The sequence below is a fragment of the Bubalus bubalis genome, chromosome 13, assembly GCF_019923935.1.
Source record: "Bubalus bubalis isolate 160015118507 breed Murrah chromosome 13, NDDB_SH_1, whole genome shotgun sequence".
NCBI classification, from domain to species: domain Eukaryota; kingdom Metazoa; phylum Chordata; class Mammalia; order Artiodactyla; family Bovidae; genus Bubalus; species Bubalus bubalis.
Genome location: NC_059169.1, coordinates 51,682,807 through 51,696,749, shown reverse-complemented (window position 1 = coordinate 51,696,749; position 13,943 = coordinate 51,682,807). Strand labels below are relative to the sequence as shown.

The following is a 13,943-nucleotide window of genomic DNA, read 5'->3' as shown; positions in this document are numbered from 1 at the left end:
ACATAATGAAGTTTGTTAGTGAAGTTTGTTTATGAAAATTTTTAAGAAAAGCTGGGCATTATTCATTATTAAAGAATTTCACACTGGAATTACTATGTAGATTTGGTCAGCTCTGGTACCAGGGTAGAATGCTTCTGAGGACCAGAAAATATAGGTGACAGAAAGAGTGTCAAATACAAGAGCTAAATGATGTTAGCTCCTTTTAAAGCAAAAGCAATCTTCTGACTTCTGTTGGCTAAGCCATGCATTGTGTGATATAGTGGAACCTCCTGGATAAGCCCTACACCAAAACTACAATTTACCATTAGTAGGCAATTCAGACTATCTTGTTTTGACTTATATCTTTTCTTCTTACACATAAAATAATTTTCAGATTATAAGAATTCTCCTATAACCATTTCTAAACCCACTTGAAAAAAAATGGCATACTTGTTTATACAAGAATTTTGTTTTATCTTCATTTCTTTTTTAAAAAAATCATATCTAATTTCTTTTTCTTTCAAAAAGGAAAGTTATATTCTTTTCGGATAGCAGTTGTCATAACTATCATCTGAAAAACAATGAGGTTTTCTCTATTTGTATGTCTTCAATGTTTCACAGGGCAGAGTATTTTTCTCTCTGTGCTTCCCAGTTTTCATGACATTATTAAACTAATGGAGAATATAACTGGAAGCTACTATCTGAAGATCAGTGAGTATGGATACAGTACAATAGGGCTACCAACATTTAATGGTTCAGCAGGAAACTGCCAAATAGCTGGTTTGGAAAAAGGTTAAATAATAAGATTTAGAAAAACAAATTTAAAAGCAAACCCTTTAGAACAATGATTTAGGTATACTATATACAGTCATTAAATTCAAAATAGGTATCATAGTTGATGTATAAATAAAAAGTTATTTTCTATAAGTCAAAGGACAATTTATACTTTTGAGGAAAGAGTCCACAACTTATAATCTTGCAATGGTTAGCTGTTATTTAAATTATTGCAGCAGTGATTAACTTTCCCATTGCTTTAGGTTAATGAAAATGCTGAGGTATGTAATTCCCAAAATCTTCACCTATTATCCTACCTTCAAAAGAAAACTTCAAGATGGTTATGTATCCTGAAAAGTAGAGACTTGGTGATTTGGAATTCCTGCTCCTTCTCTAAACTTTGAGGATATTGGGTTTCTGATGAGGAATGACTGCTGTGAAGCTCTGCTTCAAGACCTGACTATGGTCAACACTTCCAAGCCAAACTCAGGAATGCCACTTCTGCCATCTGCATAGGCTGGCACTCGCCAAGCTTTTGTGCTTTGTTCAGAGGAACATGACACAAAAAAATGCCTTGAGAATTCACTTTTCCATTTCTAGTGTAATATGCACAGTAGAAATCCAGCCAGCAGAGGAAATAGATTGCCTAGCAGAAGCCAGAGGGTGACCACCAGGCTAAAGGAATGGGAACAGAGATCCAGGGTATAGTGCTTGAGTCAGGTTAGCAGCTGGAGAACCTGTCTCAAGGGAACAGAGTTCACAGAAGTCCCAACAGAATGGGCAGAGCAGATTTACATGGTGAATCCAGCTGTTCATCTGGCTATTGACAGGGAGGATCTGCCCGGCCCAACTAAACAAATATAAAATATCCTGAACCCTAACCTTCAGACCTTGTGGAGAACAATAAACCTGATAGCATCCATGCCCCCAGTCCAGATAACTTGGCTTCTTTTCACACTTTTCCATGACTAAAGCTAATTTCTGAATTAGACAAACTGAATAAGGTCCATACTTTTCAGCACCATAGTTTTTTCAAAGGTCTGGTACTTTACAATCTGACCTGCACTGATACTCACCACTTAAATAAAAACTGAATTTCTTACTGAAAGGGCAGTAGTCAGCAATTTTTACTAAACCACCATAATATGGCAGATCTTCTGCAGGTACTCCAGTGAGTTCATCAAACCACTGGTACTCCTATGGCAGAGGTTTCAGAAACTTCTGCAAATTGCACACTGAAACTGCTCTCTGGTCCTGCCTGCAAGTTAATTGCAATATATTGCTTCTGAGTATGTTACAGTAAGGGTTCAGCATCTATCTCTCCTGTCACTGCTGGTCAATCCAGAATTTATAGCTCTTCCTGACACTGTCACAGCCCACTCCTCTGTCCCTGTCTATTTTCTCAGCCATTCTGTAATTAACTTTATACCAGCCAATATCATCCATTAAAATCAGGGCGATTTGAGAGAGAACTAGGTTCTGCATAGGAGAACCAGTCATTGCTTGATTTTCTAATAACCACTATTCCCAATGGTTAAGTTCAGTGTCTATACCACCAAGATTTTCAAGTTCCATTCCCTCCAGAATTTGACAGTTGTTTCTGTGCTTCATCGAGAACACAATGCATTACTAGAAGATAGACAGTGTGAAGAACTTGCTTATTATCACAAATGTCCCATAATCTCTCCACTTTTGGAACTACTTTATCACTCCATTGATATAATCCAAAACTATAGATAAAAAGTGGGAGACCATCTGCAAATTTTGAAGTTAAAGGATTTCCATCTTTATCATGGTAGAATAGCCCAGAAGAGAAACCCAGGACATGAATAATCTCATGTTTCACTATGGACAGCATTCCAAAAAGCATCTGAGGCTGGGTAGAGATCATATTTGGACACAGGTTAGCATACCCTGCTATTGGCCTGTCCATTTTGTGCTTCCTGCTGACAATATGCTGAATAAGAAATGATGTTCTTATGATGGCACCTCTCAGTGGCCAGAGCACCTACATAAAGAACAAAATCTTCATCCTGGACTCCCTCTTGACTTGGCACATCCACTGCTCCACAGGGGCAACTTATGCCCAGAGTGGACTCTGCATTGCTGGAGGTGCTCCTCAGGCATGATAATGGGTCCATATTTGTATGCTCTGCACATTCTTTAGTACAGCATCTATTGTGATCATTTTCCTTCTATAGATATTGAAATTGGTTTGTTGTGCACTGTCTACTAAGTAATATACTGCCTGCAGGTTTAAGAACCTGAAAAATTTTCTCTAAATAGGAAACAGCTTGTGAGAAAAAAATGTTAATTAGTATCACTCTTTACAACATGATTTAAGATGGACCTTATTTATGACCTCAGAATCAGAGGGGCATGGTGCCAGCAGAGAGGAGAACTGTGCAAGAAGACAGGAATAAATGTGGTGATTGCCTAGAGTCCCCCAACAGGAGTAAAATGCCTTGGACCCATAAAGAACCACTCCCGTGCCACCTGCTTGGGGCCCTAACTTGAACCCAAGGAGCTCGCTCTTCTACTCGACTCAGCTGCCATCTTCAGGTCAAGACCAAACAATATTTTTTAATAAAAACATAAGATAGCAAAATGCGAGTAAATTTATGTTAACTAAAGGATACTCTAAACTTGTTCTTGTTGTTGTCGTTCAGTAGCTGTGATGCCTGTGACTCTTTGTGACCCCATGGACTGCAACATGCCAAGCTCTGCTGTCCTTCACTATCTCCTGGACTTTGCTCAAGTTCATATTCATTGAGTTGGTGATACTATTTAACCATCTCACCCTCTGCCATCCTCTTCTCCTTTGCCATTGATCTTTCCCAGAAGCAGGACTTTTCCAATGACTTGGCTCTTCATGTCAGGTGACCAAGGTATTGATGCTCCAGCTTCAGATTCAGCATCAGTCTTTCCAATGTATATTCAGGGTTGATTTCCTTTAGGATTTATTGGTTTGATCTTTAAATTGAAGGGATCCTCAAGAATCTTCTCTAGTACAATTTCAAAAACATCAATTCTTTGGTGCTCAGCCTTATTTATGGTCCAACTCTCACATCCATATGTAACTTCTGGAAAAACCATGGCTTTGACTAGATGGGAACTTTGTTGGTAAAGTGCTATCTCAGCTTTTTAATGGGATTCCCTGGTGGCTTAGATGGTAAAGTGAGCTTTATTTTCCAAGGAACAAGCATCTTTTATGCAAAACCATCAGCAGTGATTTTGCAGCCCAAGAAAATAAAATCTATTACTATTTCCACTTTTTCTTCTATTTGCCATGAAGTGATAGGATCAGATCCCATGATCTTAGTTTTTTTTTTTTTTATGTTGAGTTTTAAGCCAACTTTATCACTCTTCTGTTTCATCAAAAGGCTCTTTAGTTCCTCCTCACTTTCTCCCATTCAGTTCAGTTGAGTCGCTCAGTCGTGTCCAACTCTTTGTGACCCCATGAATTGCAGCACGCCAGGCCTCCCTGTCCATCACCATCTCCCAGAGTTCACTCAAACTCATGTTCATCAAGTCAGTGATGCCATCCAGCCATCTCATTCTCTGTTGTCCCCTTTTCTTCCTGCCCCTAATCCCTCCCAGCATCAGGGTCTTTTCCAATGAGTCAACTATTCACATGAGGTGGCCAAAGTACTGGAGTTTCAGCTTTAGTATCATTCCTTCCAAAGAACACCCAGGGCTGATCTCCTTTAGGATGGACTGGTTGGATCTCCTTACAGTCCAAGGGAATCTCAAGAGTCTTCTCCAACACCACAGTTCAAAAGCATCAATTCTTCAACGCTCAGCTTTCTTCACAGTCCAACTCTCACATCCATTCATGACCACTGGAAAAACCATAGCCTTGACTAGACCATTAGGATTGCTTCTGGCAATCTTGATTTCAGCCTGTGATTCATCCAGCCCATCATTTCTCATGATGCACTCTACATATGTTTGAGATGAGTGTGGGCAAGCTCCAGAAGTTGGTGATGGACAGGGAAGCCTTGCATGCTGGGTCACAAAGAGTTGGACATGACTGAGCAACTGAACTGAACTGAACTCTGCATATAAGTTTAATGAACAGGGTGAAAATATACAGCCTTTCTGCTACTGCTGCTGCTAAGTAGCTTCAGTCATGTCCGACTTTGTGCGACCCCACAGACGGCAGCCCATCAGGCTCCCTGTCCCTGGGATTCTCCAGGCAAGAACACTGGAGTGGGTTGCCATTTCCTTCTCTAATGCATGAAAGTGAAAAGTGAAAGTAAATTCGCTCAGTCGTGTCCGACTCTTAGCGACCCCGTGGACTGCAGCCTACCAGGCTCCTCCATCCATGGGATTTTCCAGGCAAGAGTACTGGAGTGGGGTTCCATCACCTTCTCCAATACAGCCTTGATATATTCCTTTCCCAAATTGAACCAGTCTCTTATTCCATGTCCTGTCCTAACTGTTGCTCTTGACCCACATAAGGGTTTCTCAGAGGCAGATATAGTGATCTGGTATTCCTGTTTCTTTAATACTTTTCCACAGTTTGTTTTGATCTACACAAAGTCTTCCATGTAGTCAATGAAACAAAAATAGATGTTTTTGTGGAATTCCCTTGCTTTCTCTATGATTCAAGAAATGTTGGCAATTTGATCTTTGATTCCTCTGGCTTTTTTAAACCCAACTTGTACATATGCAAGTTCTCATTTAACTTTATTAAATGTAACAATTTTGGAGACTAACAGCCAGTTCTACTTACTAGCAATCAGATTAATAATTTACCTCCTTTCACCAAATTGGCAGAATAAAACAGCACATAAAATGCTTGCAGCCAACACTGTAACAGAATATTTGCTGTTTTAAGGTCAGTGCATTGTGCAATCAAGTATTTAAATTCATAAAATTCATTGTTGGAAGAAATTATGTTTTTTTTTTCTTCACCTCCTTTATATCTTTCATATTTTTCCATGTTTCCAGCAACTCCTGTACTGCATGAACTACTGTAATGTCATGAAACAAATGCTCTTGATTTTGCTCAGACTGTCATTTTATTAAAATGTTTCCCTAAATATGAGAATGATTCCTACAAAAATAATTTATACAGACATGTTGCTATTCATTCTGAAAAATGGATAGTAGTTGGTCAGTAGTGTGCTCAATTAGTGTTTGTAGTACTTGATTATAGGGGACTAATATTAATTTGTATTCATTTAGAAATAATTATATGAACAGCCAGATATAACTATATGTATTATATTAAATGTATGCTGTATTTCATTTTATTAATTCAAGGATTCATGAGCCTAACACTCCAGGTTCCTATGCAATGTTGTTCTTTAGAGCATCAGACTTTACTTCCATCACCATTCACATCCACATCTGGGCATTGTTTTTGCTTTGGCTCTGTCTATTCATTCTTTCTGGAGTTATTTCTCCACTCTTCTCCAAAAACATATTGAGTACCTACCGACTTAGGGAGTTCATCTTTCAGTGTCATATCTTTCTGCCTTTTCATACTGTTCATGGGATTCTCAAGGCAAGCATACTGAAGTGGTTTGCAATTCCAGTCTCCAGTGGACTACATTTTGCCAGAACTCTTCACCACGACTCGTCCATCTTGGGTGGGACTGCATGGCATGACTCATAGTTTCATTGAGTTAGACAAGACTGTGGTCCATGTGATCAGTTTTATTAGTGTTCTATGATTGTGGTTTTCATTCTGTCTGCCCTCTGATAAGAGGCTTATGGAAGATTCCTGATGGGAGAGACTGACTGTTGGGGAAACTGGGTCTTGTTCTGATGGTCAGGGCTATACTCAGTAAATCTTTAAACCAGTTTTCTGTTGATTCGAGAGGCTGTGTTTCCTCCCTGTTTGACCTGAGACCAAACTATGGTAGGGGTAATGAAGATAATGACAACTTCCTCCCAAAAGTCTTGTTCACACACTGTTGTATTCAGTGTCCCTGCCCCTGCAGCAGGCCACTGTCACCCCATGCCTCCACCAGAGAGTCCTGAACACTCACAGGCAAGTCTAGGTCAGTTTCTTGTGGGGTCACTGCTTATTTCTCCTGGGTCTGGTGCACACAAGGTTTTATTTGTGCCCTCCAAGAGTCTGTTTCCCTAGTCCTGTGGAAGTTCTGTAATCAAATTTCACTGGCCTCCAAAATGAAAAATGTAGCGGCCAAATTCTCTGTGGGTTCTCAGATCCTTTGCCAAATACCCAAGTTGAGAAATCTGTTAGGGTCCCAGAATTTTTTATCAGTGCGATAATTTATTTGGTATAATTGTTCTTCAGTTTGTGGGTCATCTGATCTGTGGTTCTAATGTGAGGTTAATGGCAACCACCTCCAAGACGGGTTATGCCACATGCTTCATGACCCAGGTCTGATACACCAGAGCCCTTGACCATATGGCAGGCTGCTGCATCCACAGGAGACACTCACACACTCAGAGGCATATCTGGCTCAGTCTCTATGGGATCTCTCGGTCCTGATTGCGCAAGGTTTTGTTTGAGCTCATCCAAACATCACTGCTGGGTATGGGGCAATTTACTTCAGATGACCATTGTATCTACAACTGTGGACAAGAATCCTGTAGAAGAAAGGGAGTAGCCCTCACTGTCAATAAAAGAATTTAAAATTCATCATTTGGGTGCAATCTCAAAAACAGCAGGATGATCTTTGTTTATTTCCAAGGCAAACAATTCGATATCACACTAACCCAAGTCTGTGCCCCAACGACTAATGCAGAAGAAGTTGAAGTTCAAGAGCTCTATGAAAACCTGGAAGACTTTCGAGAATTAACACCCAAAAAAGATGTCCTTTTCATTATAGGGGACTGGGATGCAAAAGTAGGAAGTCAAGAGATACCTGGAGTATCAGTCAAATTTGGTCTTGGAGTACAGAATGAAGCAGGGCAAAGACTACCAATTTTGCCAAGAGAACACACTGGTCATAGCAAACACCCACTTCCAACAATACAAGAGTAGACTCTACACATGGGCATCATAAGATGGTCAATACCAAAATAAAATTGATTATATTCTTTGCAGCCAAAAATTGAAAAGCTCTATACAATCAACACCTTATTGCAAATTTCAGACTTAAATTGAAGAAAGTAGGGAAAACACTAGATCATTCAGGTATGATCTAAATCAAATCCCTTACGATTATATAATATAAGTGACAAATAGACTAAAGGGATTAGATCTTATAGACAGAGTGCCTGAACAACTATAGTTGGAGTTTCATGGCATTGTACAGGAGGCAGTGATCAAAACCATCCCCCAAAAAAAGAAATGCAAAAATACATAATGATTGTCTGAGGAGGCCTTACAAATAGCTGAGAAAAGAAGAGAAGCTAAAGGCAAAGGATAAAAGGAAAGGTATACCCATCTGAATGCAGAGTTCCAAAGAATAGCAAGGAGAGATAAGAAAGCCCTCCTCAATTTTTAATACAAAGAAATAAAGTAAAACAATAGATGGGAAAAACTAGAATTGCCTTCCAGAAAGTTAGAGATACAAAGGAAGCATTTCATGCAAAGATGGGTACATAAAAGGATGGAAATGATATGAACGTAAAAAAAGCAGGAGATATTAAGAAGAGGTGGCAAGAATACACAAAAGAACTATACAGAAAAGATCTTCAGGACCAAGATAGCCACGATGGTGTGATCACTAACCTAGAACTTGACATCCTGGAATGCAAAGTCAAGTGGGCTTCAAGAAGCATCAACAACAAACTAGTGGAGGTGTTGGAATTTCAGTTGAGCTATTTCAAATCCTAAAAGATGATGCTGTGAAAGTGCTGCACTCAATATGCCAGCAATTTGGAAAACTCAGCCATGGCCACAGGACTGGAAAAGGTAGGTTTTCATTCCAATCCCAAAGAAAGGCTATGCCAAAGAATGTTCAAACGACCACACAATTGCACTCATCTCACACACTAGCAAAGTAATGCTCAAAATTCCCCAAGTGAGGCTTCAACATTTCATGAACTGAGAATTTCAAAATTTTAAAGCTGGATTTAAAAAGGCAGAGAAATCAGAGATCATATTACTAACATCCATTGGATCATCAAAAAAGCAAGAAAGTTCTAGGAAAAAAAAAATCTACTTTTGATTTATTGACTACACCAAAGCCTTTGACTGTGTGGATCACAACAAACTGTGGAAAATTCTTTGAGAGATGGGAACACCACACAACCTTACCCATCTCCTGAGAAATATGTATGCTGTTCAATAAGTAAAAGTTAGAACCAGACATGGAACAATGGACTGTTTCCAAATTGGGAAAGGCATACATCAAGGTGTATATTGTCACGCTGTTTATTTATCTTATATGCAGAGTACATCCTGTAAAATGATGGGCTGGATGAAACACAAGCTGGAATCAAGATTGCTGGAAGAAATATCAATAATCTTATATATTCAGATGACACCAACCTTATGGCAGAAAGCAAAGAAGAACTAAATATCCTTTTGATGAAAGTGAAAGAGGAGAGTGAAAATGTTGGCTTAAAACTCCACATTCAGAAAACTAAGATCATGGCATCCAGTCCCATCATTTCATGGCAATTAGATTGGGAAACAATGGAAACTGAGAGACTTTATTTTCTAGACTCCAAAATCACTGCAGATGATGACTGCAACCTTGAAATTCAAAAACACTTGCTCCTTTGAAGAAAAGCTATGACAAACCTACACAGCATATTAAAAAGCAGAAACATTACTTTGCCAACAAAGGTCCTAGTCAAAGCTATATTTTTTTCCAGTAGTCATGTATGGATGTGTTAGTGGGACTATAAAGAAAACTGAGCACCAAAAAGTTGATACTTCTGAACTGTGGTGTTGGAGAGCACTCTTGAGAGTCCTTTGGATTTCAAGGAGATCAAACCAGTCAATCCTAAAGGAAATCAGTCCTGAATATTTATTGAAAAGGCTCATGCTGAAGCTGAAGCTCCAATCCTTTGGCCACCTTATGGGAAGAACTGACTCATCATACCCTCATGCTGGGAAAGATTGAAGACAGGAGAAGGGGACAACAGAGGATGAGATGTTTGGATGCCATCACTGACTCGATTGACGTGAGTTTGAGTAAGCTCTGGGAATTTGCAAGGACGGGGAAGCCTAGAGTGCTGCATTCCATGGGATCACAAAGAGTCAAACACGACTGAGCGAGTGAACTAAATAAAGATGGACTTACTTTAAAACGTTAATTTTTAACCTCTGAATTGATTAGAAGATTTGAGTGATATTTTAATTAGCATATTTTAAATTCAGTTCAGTTCAGTTCAGTCGTGTCTGACTCTTTGCAACCCCATGAATTGTAGCATGCCAGGCATCCCTGTCCATCACCAACTTCCGGAGTTCACTTAAACTCACATCCATTGAGTCAGTGAAGTCATCCAGCCATCTCATCCTCTGTTGTCCCCTTCTCCTCCTGCCCCCAATCCATCCCAGCATCAAAATATTTTCTCATGAGTCAACTCTTTGCATGAGGTGGCCAAAGTATTGGAGTTTCACCTTTAGCATCATTCCTTCAAAAGAACACCCAGGACTGATCTCCTTTAGAATGGACTGGTTGTATCTCCTTTCAGTCCAAGGGACTCTCAAGAGTCTTCTCAGCACCACAGTTCAAAAGCACCAATTCTTTGGCGCTCAGCTGTCTTCACAGTCCAACTCTCACATCCATACACGACTACTGGAAAAACCATAGCCTTGACTAGACGGACTTTGTTGGCAAAGTAATGTCTCTGCTTTTGAATATGCTATCTAGGTTGGTCATAACTTTCCCTCCAAGGAGTAAGCGTCTTTTAATTTCATGGCTGGAATCACTGCCTGCAGTAGTTTTGGAGCCCCCAAAAATAAAGTCTGACACTGTTTTCACTGTTTCCTCATCTATTTCCCATGAAATGATGGGAGCAGATGCCATGATCTTCATTTTCTGAATGTTGAGCTTGAAGCCAAGTTTTTCACTCTCCTCTTTCACTTTCATCAAGAGGCTTTTTAGTTCCTCTTCACTTTCTGCCATAAGGGTGGTATTATTGATATTTCTGCTGGCAATCTTGATTCCAGCTTTTGCTTCTTCCAGCCCAGCGTTTCTCATGATGTAGTCTGCATATAATTTAAATATGCAGGGTGACAATATATAGCCTTGACATACTCCTTTTCCTATTTGGAACCAGTCTGTTGTTCCATGTCCAGTTCTAACTGTTGTCTCCTGACCTGCATACAGACTTCTCAAGAGGCAGGTGAGGTCGTCTGGTATTCCCATCTCTTGAAGAATTTTCCACAGTTTATTGTGATCCACACAGTCAAAGTCTTTGGCATAGTCAATAAAGCAGAAATAGATGTTTTTCTGGAACTCTCTTGCTTTTTCCATGATCCAGCAGATGTTGGCAATTTGATCTCTGGTTCCTCTGCCTTTTCTAAACCAGCTTGAACATCAGGAAGTTCACTGTTCATGTATTGTTGAAGCCTGGCTTAGAGAATTTTGAGCATTACTTTACTAGCGTGTGAGATGAGTGCAATTGTGCAGCAGTTTGAGCATTCTTTGGCATTACCTTTCTTTGGGATTGGAATGAAAACTGACCTTTTCCAGTCCTGTGGCCACTGCTGAGTTTTCCAAATTTGCTGGTATATTTATGCTTCTTAATATAATTGTTCATTTTGCAATTTATGCTACCTTTCACCAATTTCTAGCAAAATTTACTTTGCTAAATAATAAGAGCTTGTTTATAATTTAGATGTGATTTTACTTCACAAAAAATTAAGAAACCTCAATTAAATAAGTCAGGAGACCAAAGGGAAAAACTCTTATACCCTGCAAAGATAGCAGAACCCCAGAGGAAGAAAAAAGACTCCTGTTTTTTCTTGGCAATGACCCAACCAATGAAATACTTGGACTTTTATTAAATATTCTTCCCAACTTCATCTTCTCCACCATAAAGAGTTCTCATTTCCTTTCTTTGCTGGGAGTTTGCTCAAGGCTCACCGTGGTTGCGGACTTTGAACTGCCATTCTCTACTGATTTTGTGTAAGTCAATTTTTGCAGGAGAAATAATTGGTAGTCTATTTATTTTTAGGCCAACAATTTAAAGTGGCAGTAATGAACAGGAAAAGGAATGGTTTGTAAGCGGAAAGCTTGGTAGACGTCCTGACTGTGGACACAATGAGAGTGACAGATGGTTGACAGGAATGCATTGTGTCTGCAAGGTCCATGTTGATGCCAATCATAGAATGCTTCATAGAAAATTGAGGAAGGAAATTTGGCCACCATTGACTCTAGTTTTTCTCATTCTTTTGCTGTGATAATTGATTTTCTGTGTATTTTTTGTTTGTTTGTTTTCAGAATTGCCCTGAAATGAAAGATCAAAGTAAGAAAGAGTCACAGTTAATCAGGTAAGTAATTACAATAAAAGAATTATAATGATAAGATTATGATAATGAAAACAATCTATCAATTCAATTTTCTAATGTATAATTATAGGAAAGAAGAGGCTTATGCTCATTCATTTTAGAAACTATCTTGGTCTATCTAAGAAAGGAAGTCTTTCTCTATGCAGAGAAAATTGGAAGGGAGCTTTCTATCATCTCCTCTATAAAGGAGTGGCTATTTCAGAGTTTGACATCCACTGGGTCAAGACTTATTAGAGGTCTAGTGGGGTCACTTTATTAGATGTCAATTATCATTTAAAACACTTCATTCCTCTCTTTCATTCTTCTTTCTTCAAGGATTAATGAAAACCAGGATGTTTCATTTCCAAGAAGTGATATGCTCTGTTCAGTCTTCTCTCAGTCAGGAATAGGTACAGATTATTTCCCAAGTTATGAGCTAGGCAATCAAGACCAGGTAGGAATTAAGCATATAGGACAAAGCATTAATTTCCCTCTTTACTACCAAGGCTAGTGAGGGAATCAAGCCCACAGCTTCATCCTAACAATATGGTAACAGATTTGAAACTTGTTCTAAGGATTCAGTTATCTTGCTGTTTTGTTTCTGTAGACACAGCAGAGCATGTGACTCTCACACCTAAGATTTGCATAATATCATGAAAACATACATCATATTCTGTAATATATCTAGCTATGTACATGTACATTTTTCTATACACTAGAAGTCAAAGAAGAGAAGGAATAAACATACCAAAAAAACCTAGCAAATGTCATTACTAAGTAGCTATGATTTCATTCCCACATTATGATAAGCCTGTTAGATACATTGTCTTATTTAATCCACTCAACATTTCTAAATCAGCCTCTATATTTACCCTTATTTATTGAATAAGATTATAGAACATCAACATGGTTAAGTAATTCACTAAAATCTTGACAGGTGGCAAATGGCAATGCCAAGACTTCAAAACAGTCATTCTGATTCTAGAACTTGTGTTCTCACATTATACTAAACACAGGCCAGTGCTTTTGGCTCAGTGACTCTGAGAAAGCAGCTGCTAAGTGAAGATCTTAGAAGTTTATCACTGTGATTCAGGAGATAACTGCTGTTCCTTCTGTTGTTTTCTTGTTGGCAAGTGGAGCCATGGACACCGGTACAGATTTGAAAATGTTTGCTTTTGATCATGACTATAATCTCCATAGGTGAGGTGGGCTGTGACTATGGACAGTAAGGTTGTAGATAACAAACATGACTTGGGCATAGGTGGGCGTCCAGATTGGTCAGGAGGCATCAGAGGTACAGATAATCCTTGACTAAAAGAGAAGGCTAACAGATTGCTTCCTTACATCCCAGGCAGCAGGGTTTCTCCTGTCTTAACTTTAGGTCCTGGCAACCCAGACTGGTTTCCCTGGATACAGGAGCTTCCCTGCTTAGAGGAATTGAATTATCAAGTGTTTCTGAATTTATTCAGACAAACTCAAAAAATAAGATGCTCTCTGAAAAATATGAAGGTTTCTATTTTTAAGAAAGTGAGCACATAGATTTTTAGTACATTATGTATGATTGTGTCTAGTTTTATTTTATAGTGATCTTAAATTCAATCTTAGTTTGTAGTAGAAATATCCACATTCTAGGAACACCTCTTTTGTCTATGAAAAATAGTGTTTGAAATATATTATTTAACAAATCATTTTATGATGTTGCTATATCAGAAATTATCTAAAAATATCAATAGATTCTATTTATTTATCTTTCTAAAGAAAGAACACAAATATAGAACTTGAGCAGTTACAATTCTTATTTTCAGACTATCAA

At 38.7% G+C, this 13,943-nt stretch overlaps 1 pseudogene; it reads right to left on the bottom strand.

Annotated features, from left to right (window-relative positions):
* Positions 1-1,349: 1,349 nt before the first annotated feature.
* On the bottom strand, positions 1,350-11,752 carry LOC102415771 (annotated as a pseudogene).
* Positions 11,753-13,943: the final 2,191 nt, after the last annotated feature.